Below are 12,263 nucleotides of genomic sequence, written 5' to 3' on the forward strand. Positions count from 1 at the left end.
TACAGAAGCATTGGATACTAATCTAGCAGTTAAATGTCCTAACGATATTTCAAGAAACTTTAATAAATTAAATGTAAAATTAAGTGCGTTTGATGGAACTAATAGCTGCTCAGGGAAATAAGAAATATTAACTGACAAACTGAAGATGAAGATGAACTATACATACAACTTTTGTGATAACCGTCTAAAGTTTTCAGGTGCGTATTTTTCTTATGCCTATTATTGATATATCAATTAACCATGATAATGTAAATAAAACGAAAGAAAAACAAATGGAGAACTCTAAATATCGTTGAAAACACATACTGTGTATTCATTACTAATCGTTTGATATTAATTTTCGTTGATTTCGGTGAAAGTGGAACCACGAATTTGAATGTTCAACAAGTTACTTTTTTCCTAACTAATGTATTAACCACGAAATTAATTATCCACGAATATGCAATTAGTCCACAAACCACGAAAATTGATACCCACGAAATAAATAAATCCACAGTATGTCTTGAACATGTTGAATATGAATAAAACTATAAAAATCACGAAGTTACGATTATCTTCAAAGATTCGAATCGTAATCGAATTTCATTTTGCTTTTTCTTCATCTTTGTCATAAAATTATAGACCTATATTAAGCAAACTGCTAATATATAAGTAACGAACATATCATTATAGAATTATACTTTTTCTTTATTCAATCTTAGTGGATGGATTATGGCGTTGTTTACATTACATTAACTCTGGCAGTACGACATACCTTGCCACATTGAATATGGATAAATCCCTTGTTGGTGGTCAAACATACAGAATGGTTTGCTATGTAAGTTGATTTTGACTAAATTTTCGGTTCTTCTTCAGGACAATTTGCGAGTATGGTCTTGAGAAACGATGCTACTCCGTTTGGTGGGAACAATAAATGACTGACCCGTGTTAAGTGAGAGCAATATCTCTTAGACGTAAAAGAAAAGAGGGACGAAAGATACCAAAGGGACAGTCAAACTCATAAATCTAAAACAAACTGACAACGCCATGGCTAAAAAAAAAAAAAAATAAACAGAAACACAATAGTACACAATCCACAACATAGAAAACTAAAGAATAAACAACACGAACCCCACCAAAAACTAGGGGTGATCTCAGGTGCTCCGGAAGGGAAAGCAGATCCTGCTCCACATGCGGCACCCGTCGTTTTGCTTATGTGATTACAAATCCGGAAAATAGTCTAATTCGGTAGGTCAAATTCATGAAAGGTAAGGGGAGTGCAGTTACGACGTAAGAAACATATCCGATATCATTTATGAAACGGTTATCCCATAACGGTCAACCAACTCGTGATGGCGTTCGTAAAATTTACGAAGGGATGATTTCAACTTCACCATTTGGAACTCTTGGTTTAATAGCTTCCTTTTGTGCACTAACCCTCTATCAAGAAAATCATGGTAAACGTCAACCTTTGTGATTTCGAAAAGTAGCAAGCTAATGCCGATAGAAGGCATAACTAGCACCAGAAAAGTGAAAATAATTAAGTTGTAATAACGTGTTTCCCAATCAACCATAAAGGAATATGTTTAAACTAACGTAATTTTTTTAAGAATTTTTACGACGCAATTGAAAATTCACAAACACACAGTCACCCGAGACTCTTGGCTATAAACTTCAAAATATGATTATCGTATTCAGGTTTAGATTCGGATAACAACCAATCATATTACATGTATCAAAACTGAACTACAACTATCTTTTTTCTTAAGCTAGCAAGAATATTTTATACATTTATGACTACTTACCAAGTCAAAAAAGTGACAAGAATTCAAGAATACCCTGAGGGCTGCATAAGTGGGCTTAAGGTGGTATGAGTGTCTTTCATTATCATGGACTGTAAAAAACAGAGAATCAAAGGTCCATAGTTTCTATCAAGATAGCAAAATGTGATGCAGGAATGCAGATATTTAATGTGATTTTTCATTTAAAAGAACCAATTTATAAGAATATTACTTACAAATATAATAATTTTTGCAAACGTTGATTAGTTTTGGTTGTTTTTTGTTTTTATTTTGTTTTTATTCGCGTTTTAAGGGAAGTTAACTCTAAAACAGTACATTTTCTGAAGGAATCTACATGAAATTTTCTTATTTTGTATTTCAGCCCAAAAAACGTACGGTGACCCTATCTTTTCCTTTGATACAATAAAAGCATTGTTTGAAAGCTATATTTTCCTCAAGTATTTAACAATTCTATCATTTTGTTTAGTTTCTAATCACAAATGGTGTTTTTTCCTGTATAATCTATACAAAATGGGAAATTTTTTCACGTCCTGCAGCTTGAGAAAATGCGCGGTGACCTATCATTTTTATTATATTTTTCAACATATATCAATAGATACTACGTTTTGGCAAAGTATGAACAAATTCTATAATTTGTATTTAAGACTCTTATACCACCTTAACCCTCTGAACTACCAATAATACATAAGTTTCGAACTGAATAATCATGAAAGGTACACTTAGATATGTTTGGTACGGAGTAGAAAAAGAAATACAATTGTTTTTTTTCAAAACATGTATTTCAGTTCAGACCACTCATACCCTTTGAGAATGTGTAAATAAAAAACATTACTCACAGCTTCATTCTTTTCTCTTGGATTAATATATGGAGTCTTACAACAATAGTTTACAAGTCATTCGGTTTTTGTCTGTAGTAATGTTTGGAAATGTTAAAATGAGTCGGACCCTTGCAGTCATCAAATACATGTATATTAGTAAACGTAGGCATATATAAGATGTCTTAAATTTGTGATAAATAATAAATTCAACTTTTTGTCGATTAAACCACTGAACATCATAATTACGTCTCTTCTGTTTTTCGTGTGAAAGAAACTTCCTTCATAACTAGTATCTCGCAATCGTGCCAATAAAAATCAGTCAACTGTGTCTGTTTAGAGACAAATAATGGGGGGATTACATCCTGTCTCTACTTAAATTGCATTATAATTATCATAAGCAACTAGTGTATTAAATAAATTAATGTGTTATCGCATCTACGAACAGAGATAGACCGAAGGAAAAAAGTTTATTAATCGGACCTAGTTGATCTAAACTTACATTATCTTTCCTTCTTTAGATACCTGATTCCCACCCTTAATAAGCTCTTCTTTTATTGCAAATTGTACATACTATACCATCTATGTATAAGTAATATAATAAATATTTGTTCCATATGTTAAGGTAAAATCGGTGTTATGATCATATAAATATGAAGGTTCCAAAACGCCACTTACTAGCATAACAGGATTAAAATGAATGACTCATTACATGTTTGCTTGCTGCAGTCTTCAGATTGTGACTTAAAGACGTGTTATGAACTCGCGTTTGTTTATTCCAAAAAAAGAACTTCAAAACATCTCATTTACAAGAGTACAATGTAAATGATACTGTTTGAGAACAAAACGTTATTATATTGATTTATTTTACAAAAAAATATTATAAACACTAGAAGGTTATTTACTTTATTGTATTATACTTTTTAAAATAATTTTAGACATTAAAACGTCAAGACAGAATCTTAAAGGCAACAATATATCCTGGATCATGTCGATCAGATCAAACTGCGACATATGTTGTTTCACCTGGTGTTCACGCGGAGATGTATGACATTTCAGGTAGGTAAAGGGTATTTGGTTAGCAGGTAAACTTATTCCCATAGGCTAAGTTCCGTATAATGTTCACTCGCATGTTTCAAGTTTTAGAAAGAATATTTTTTAAAGTATTAGAAAAACGCACTTACAGGCCTGTATTTGTCCAATTTGTCCTTTTGTATACAACAAATTAGTTATCATTTCATCAATATTAAGATTCTGTTTGACCGTATGCGTGTGTGATCCCTTTATTTATTTTATTCAGCCTGAGCTATGATTGCTCTAAATAGGTAATACCGACTAATTGTTTACATTTCCTGTCGACCTATGAAATGCATGCTTAACATATTTCCCTATATCCTACAAAAAAATTTGCTGTTCGGTTTCTACTCCAATACACTACTGCCCTATAGAGTGTCAACGGCATTTTGCATATTACTAATTTAAGTCCCTTTTGTGTAATATATTGATATGAATATAAAGTAAACCTGAAAATAATACTACTTTGTGTCATTCAATTCTTCAGATCATGAACTTGGATCTGTTAAAACTTATGAAGGTAAGTTGCCTGCGATTTCTTCCAAAACATTGAATAGTTGAGAATATCAAAGATATGACATACTGATCAGAATGTCTTACATGAAAAAGATCAGGAATAAAAAATTCAACAGCCCTCCCTGTTCACTGACGGATATTATAAAAAGTGACAACAAATTTGAGACAAATGTTTAATGAGACAACAAATTATTCCTTGGGTTACACGGTATATGCTTTGTTGCAATTGATAGAATTGTTAAATATAACAATGCGAAATGAAAACACTTCCAATATCAATTGCTTTAGATTTGTGTTTTGAATCATTTGTGAGTATGTGAAACGATGTGTTATCCATAACGACCTGTGAAGTTGCCTTATACAGTTTACCTGGCTGTTCCAACTAATTAGGTAATAATATGCATGCCCGATTCCAGATAAAAAATCACACGGTTATACATTCGTTATAATGTAATGAACTTGGGCCTGTGCAGTTATGGATTGTCTATAGTTTGATAAAAAGACATAAACAGAAAAACCAGTCATATGTACGATATGTCTTTTCTTTCTCGTGAACATTTCTGTATCCTTTAAATGAAAGAAAATGTCTCCAATGAGCATAATGACTTTCAAATTCGTGTATAGATAATATTCGTTGTCAAAATATGTTAACACTACCGTTTAAGGGTTATATTCAGAAAATAGAAACATCAGGTAAATAATAACATGCATATAGTTCATTCAGTACAAAGAAACCCAACCCCAAGTAAAAAAAGCAAAACAATGACAATATCGAGCAACCAAACGGTAATACCATAAACAAGAAAAAGTGTAAACAGAACGATGAAACTATAATACTTTACTATAGATTTAACAAAGTTTCAACGATCAAGTCTAGCTCTCTATAGAGGTTCAACAGATCTTGAATGCAACCAATATTATAAGCGACGGAAAAAAATGTTATTCAAACAACATTGAAATATGTATCTTTCTTTCTCTTTCATGTCTTTCTATATAAGCATTAATCCTAGTACGTATATAATAATCTAATTTGAAATAATATAGGTGGACACACGATATTTACAGGAGTTGCTGTAGGAATATCTGTAGCCGTTATTGTATTGGTATGCATCATCGCAGTTACTTTGTTCATCCGGCGAAGGTATGATCATACATATGATAATTTGCTTTTTTTCATTTTATACATTCCCTTTATCAGGATTAATTCAAATTGAAGTTTTGAGAAAAAATATTATAATTTGAAAAAAAAGTGAAATAAAAAAATCGAGGAAAAGTGAAAACGGGAAGTCGATAATCAAATCCTAAAACACGACCTAATAACAACTGAAATATTCCCGACTTCAGACATCATCTTATGCCAAAAATGGTGGATTAAACCTGGCTTTATAGGCAGGTAAAAAGTAAACAAATTGTGTATGATCTTAAAACACCCCCTAGAATGAAGGTTTGATTTCAATTGACTTTTATGAGCAACTAAAATGTTCAATTACGAACACGTTTTGCAGTGTCTCAATATTGACGATTTTCAGTCTAATCCTCCTGATTGCACATGTGCTAGTTTCAAATTATTATTATTCCTGTTGCTATGTTATTACGGGAACCTCAACATTATCAAAAGCACTTCCCTGCGAAATGTGTAATCCAAATCCATTATGCCACGCAATGATATAAACGGAAGATACTCTTTCCGAATGCATTAAGCTCACACAGCATTGTTTTTGTGTGTAAATTTAATTATATCAACTACTTGATAAATGGATTAGGTATTGACAATTAACTTGGAAACTCAAAATATACCCTCAAGACACATACGTAGAGGAAATCCTGGATAATCATAAGTCTGTTTTATGTTCCTTATGAATTTCTACCGAAGATGAAACACTGTAACTTCCATCACTGAATTGGATACCTAAACTTCATAAGTGTCCTTACAAACAACGGAAATCAGCTGGGTCTACCAAGTGCTCCACGAAACTTCTTTCTAAATTATCAACATATGTTTTACCTGCAATCATAGCCTGCCTTCAAAGTTATTGTGGAACTTCTTATTGTAAAGTTGGCGTGAGTCAGATGCGGATACTAAAAAAATCCGAAGATCTTTTAGAGTACATTCAATCTAAAACCCTCACATCATGCAATAGTGTTAAAATATCTGACTTTTTTTACACTTTACACATGTATTCCCAGTTCCAAACTAAGAGACAAATTGGAAAGACTTGTTTCATAAAAAAGAACAACGACCGTAAATGCTAGTATCTTGTCTTGATGAGGGAATTATCGAAAAGAATTAGTCTCAAATAAAAAAAAAACTCTATTTAATTAACATTATCAAGATGCTTGATTTATTGATTAAAAATATTTGAAACGTTTGTCACGTTTAAAGGACGACGTGTTTTACAACAGAATGTCGGCATTCCAATGAATACCAATTGTGCCGTTCTTCCCACCGACTTGTTTTATTGATGATGAGTACGACTACATACGGGAGCCTCTTAGGTGGAAGAATAAAAGTTATCAATATCCTTTAACTTTACTCTCCACTATATAGATTATTTTATCTCACTAAATAATTAGTATTTGGTGACTTTGTCAAACGCATTACGCTAAAGAATTTAAAATTTGGTGACAACTTTTGAGGCATCTATCCCATTGAACTAGAGATAAAGGAAACAACAGATACAGTGAAGTTTGCCTCATATTTTGACTTACATCTAGCAACTGATAATGAGGATCAGCGGAAAACCAAAAAATACGACAAAATAGATGATTTCAGGTTCCAAATTGTGAACTTTCATTTTCACCATATTGCTTAGTCTGAAGTTATCTATGTTGTGTCTTGTGAAGTATTATTTATAAAAAAAAATGTGGTATGATTACCAATGAAACAACTCTTCACAGGAGACCAACATGAACACATGATGAAACAGAAGTTAACGTATATAGATCACCGTAAGGCCTTCACCAATGAGCAAAGCCCACACCGCATAGTCAGCTGTGAAAGGCCCCGACATGACAAATTTAAAACAATTCAATTCAAACAAATAAATTGCACATATACTGAAGCGATTGACACGTGTTCTAAATTTAGAGCCTCTATTTACATTTGTATGACCCTCTTAAAAAGAGCGTTAGCTTGATCAAGCGAATGCAAAATGCCAGGTTCTTCAAAATTTATAAAAAAAAAAAAAACTTGAACTTAAATAAAACAGTCTGACAAATGTTCTCTTTTTACAGATACATAAGTAAAACTACAGTTGATAACGCTCTAGATCAACAAGATATAGCACCCTCGGAGTATCCAATAGATGACAAGATATTGTACAGCCAGGTTTCAAAAGGCATACAACGTAATGCATCTGAAGATACTCAATCACCGTATTCCCTATCCGAGAAAGGATTATATGATCACACCAATGAAAGGAGACATGTTGTTACAAATACGGACGTATATAGCCATGCAGTTGATACAGTGTATGATTCCTCCGAACAACACACGAGACAAGATCGAAGAGAAGAAATCTATGATCATGTTTTGGTCAGAAAATTGAAGACTGATACGACTTAACTACAACACACAACTGGATTTATTACAGCCGCAGGATTGTGAGGATCTCAAAAATGTATTGTACAGAAAAATCAATCTTTTAAATTGAGCTGTAATAAGCCCACCTGTTATTTTTTTTCTCCCTTTTTTCATGGACTTGCGCATACAACACTCATGTAAGTGTAGTATGTTGTTAAAATAATTCTTACTGTAGGAACGTGTATGCCAATTACAAGATTTGTATTTGCTGGTTTATTCGTGGATTACGAAATTTACAAATCTATTTTTTTGGTATTTCAAAAAAGAATGTATTCAATGAATAAAAATTCGAAACTGTGAAAATGTACTTGCTTGTTTTAACAGCCTGACATTGAATATAAATGTTCAACATTTTTGTAAATGATTCGAATTATTATAGACAAGGTATGTGATCATTTTTATTGAGAAGAGAAACCGCTTTTTTGGTACAAAAAAAAGCCTTTGCTAAACAAAAATGTCATTGTCTCTTACAGTAGTATTATCATCAACAGTATCATTGTTTAGCTCACAATTTTCTTGATATACCTTGACATACTTGACTCAGCTGAAATGCAAATTGCATGCAACTTAATAATAAAATCATTTCAATCATATAGAAACACAAAGTAAGAAAACTCCAAGGTAACTTATTAAGGCGACATTAGATTTTTGATATTCAAATCTACAAAGAAGAGACACACTAAACCATAACTGACGGAATCGCATGACATCACCTCTAAACGAGAAACGAAGCAATATGCGTCAACTGGCTATGTGTCTCCTGCTGTGTGTGTGTGTGTTACTCGCCTTGATGATATTCTTGTTATTCTTTTGAAACACTTCTTTTACAATTTTAAAATGAAACTCAACTAAAGTATTAATCGTTAGTCTTACCTATTCACCTATCCCAAAACTGAACCAATATAAATCTCAGTTGCTGGTAGATAACTGATCAAGTCGATGATTCATAATTCATCAAACAAATAGTTAAAAGCACTGATGACCCTAAATTCATAAAAAATGGGCCAAAATACGACTAAGGTTACATATATCTATGCCTGGAATACGAAAATCCTAAATATTCGAATAGTGATTACTTTTTTAAAAAGGAAATTTATAAAGTTAATATAATTGCTATTCATGTCAACCGAAATGTTGACTACTAGGCTTGTGATACACTCGTAGTGGAAGATATTAGTAAGCACAATGGAAGGGATTGTGCATATGATGATACAAGCATAAAAATTAGCACGAAGCATCATTATTATATACATTTTCAGAAAACACTGCTGGCCATAAAAAAAATAATTTTCAAGATGGCCACCACCTTTTCTAAAATGGCTGTTTTTTCCAGGTTTAAAATACCTATTTTCCTGGAAAACATTTTCTTTGACCTTCTTTTAGAATGAAATATTACCAGATTTGGTGGCTACTTTCTTTTCATGTAACATATATACAAGAAATGAATATTTTGCATGTTCAGGGTTTGCGCATGCGTGCAATTGTTATACAATTCGCACAAAAACTTTTCTTTATATACTTAGCGCTTTTGGATTTTTAAGGAAGTTGTGAATTTGTTTGATACCCTTTTTAAGGTTATGATACACATGCGTTTAACAATTTCGCGCATTAGCAGACTATTTATAGACATAAAGAGAGATTTGCACGCACTAAAAGGGCACAATGATGAAAATCGTAGTTCATCTTACAGATGAGGATTTGGATTTTGTTAACATATCTTTGTCATCATTTCATTTTTCTAAACATCTAGGCTCTTCTGTTCAAGTTCGTGTAACTTTTATGATTACACTGTTTGAAAACAAGTCCTTTCAGGTTCAATGATCAAGCATTCATTGAATAAGGGGGAAAAGGTTATTAACTTTCTAAATCCCGGGCAACCATAATTATAGCTGCAGATCAACAACTTTGGAATTGGCTAGCAATTTTAGTGGGAATGGCCAGATTTGTACGCAGAAGATAAGTTTATCGTTATGTTTGGTGGATTGTCCATTACATTGACTTGTTTTAAAAGTCTGAGTGAAATATTGCGTGGTAGTGGATGGACATGTGCCCTCATTGAAGCAGATATTGCAACACCTAGAATGGCAGATTCTTTTTATATATGTTCAAATGTAATAAGAACTAAACACGCACATCGACGATAGCATGCGTTTTGCTTGAATCGATAATGTCAACTTATATACGTGTAAACGCAGAACATATAACCCATGGCTGTGACGTTAAAGTATTTGATCAACTGGTGTAAGTAAAGAGAGTCATTGCGACCACAGTTTAATTTCTGACGTTCAATTATGAATCAAGAACTTCTTGTGCTTTCGGTAGTACGCCCAATTCACAAGTCAGATATCGTACTTAACAAACAGTCCATTCTAAGCAGGATACGTATTTTGTTTGTCTTGATCATGTTGATTGTACTCGATAGTTACCGATGGCGATCAATTTCCGAGGTATGGCATCCCTTCACGAACATCACCCACAGGTGGCAATTGAATTTGCAAGTGGTAATTTTACTTTGTGGAAGACCAGATAGTTGTTGTCTTATATCACAACTGATGAGGCACACACACAGAATAATGCAATTGTGAAGGGCGATGTTGGTGCCATACTTTTAACCGAATATCCCTTTAGGACGACGGATGGTAGCTGGACCAGAAGTCAGTAGGCCGGTATATGAACTTAAAAGATCTAGTGGTTTGAGTCATTCTATAGCAGATAAACCACATCATGAAGACTCTACAATACACAAAAGTATGTCTTCAAAAAACTTCAAAGGCTTTATGATGAACTAATTTGGAAATTCAATTCTAGAAGAGTCGTCAGAATTCTACACAATTGGCTCATTTGTGGAAGTTTTGGATTCGGAAGCAGATAAGATATGTATATAAACTCCACGATATTGGGTCCTAGCAATACGGATGTCTTTTGAAGCAAATGCAAAACGAAAGGGAATCTGCTTTTTATAACTAGACAAAACAAAACAATTCCCTATAAAAGGCGTAAAATGAAACTGGAAACGTCTTGTCAAAAACAAAACTGGAGAACCTGAAAAGTAATTGTGATCTCTTTATTTTACTTTAATTTTCTGTCAAAGTTGACAGTTTGACTTTCAAGATTTCTTTAGCCATGAAAACCAAAATGCGCCTCCGTCTTTTCTCAAAATTTAACTTTAAACAGTGGAATTAAATCGCAACAAGGAGGTATACTTGAAACATTTTGCAATTTCCCATCAACTGATCCAAATTCTGACGCATTTGTCATTGATAGAACAGCAATGGTTTATTCCAGGCCACCATGTTGGGCAAAAATAGCTAAATATTATGCAAATGATGTCATACTGCCTTATAGACTAAAATCTTGCAATGATAAGTATCCAAGAGTAGACATTGTATTTGATGTTTATTAATAAATGATTTAAAGGCTTGGACGAGAAAAAAGCCAAGTATAGGTGCTAAACGGAAAGTTGACGGTACTGTTAGCACGCCATGGGTTTGGAGTAGTTTTCTCTGTAAAGATGGATGACAACAAAACGGACTTGTTTAAGTTTCTTGCCGACATAATTCTTTAGTGGTTTATAAAAAGGCTTATGTTATTCAACGTGAAAATATTCTTTGCAATTTCAATACGGATAATTCCCAGCTACCATGAAGAAACATATACACGAATGATTATCCATGATAAGCATGATGCTAAAAATGATTGTTAAAAGTAGTACTTACACATATGTAGTAGCATTAAAAATTGAAGATAAGGTGTGGACAAATTATGAAAAGGTTTTTGAAGGAATATAGGCTTTTTATGGCTTCCTCTATATGTCATAGCAAATTCGTTTGGTCCTCATGTAGCTGCTCGTCTTTTCTGCCATGCATTTAATGGGTGTGACACTGTTTCGGCATTTCATGGTAAAGTAAAGAGGTCAACTTGGCACACAAAGAAGTATTGCCTGGTGTAACGAACTTTTTTAACCCCGCTTTTGTATTAAAACACAGACATTGGCAACATAGAAGCATTTGTTTGCATCATGTATTGCAACATCAACATTTGCTGTTAAGGAGGCACGATTTGAATCGTTTGCAAGGAAGCAGCGGCTTTATGATGCTATTCTGCCTACCAGAAGTTCTCAGCCGGATCACATCAAAAGAGAAGCATATCAAGTGAACATATTTGGGCTCATCCGTAGTTATGCATTCGACAGGTTATTGTACCAAGTCATGAACGGTCGAGTTGGAAAAAAGAAAACAAAACAATGACAGTTGGAAACCAAAATAGATTTCATTGGCTGCCGTTGCATCCGCGTGTCAGGTTTTTTTTTAAATGCACATGCAAGAAACCAAGCTGTGTGGGTAAATGCTACCGTTCCTGTATTCTTTGTACAGGTGTGTGTATTGGTCACTGTCAGATAGTTATAAGATAGTCAACCTGTATTTATGCATTTGAACCGGACAAAGAACGAGATATCTCTTGTTAAGTTGATATAAATGATAAAATTGTCATTTT

This window comes from Mytilus trossulus, chromosome 8, assembly GCF_036588685.1.
Source record: "Mytilus trossulus isolate FHL-02 chromosome 8, PNRI_Mtr1.1.1.hap1, whole genome shotgun sequence".
Taxonomy (NCBI): domain Eukaryota; kingdom Metazoa; phylum Mollusca; class Bivalvia; order Mytilida; family Mytilidae; genus Mytilus; species Mytilus trossulus.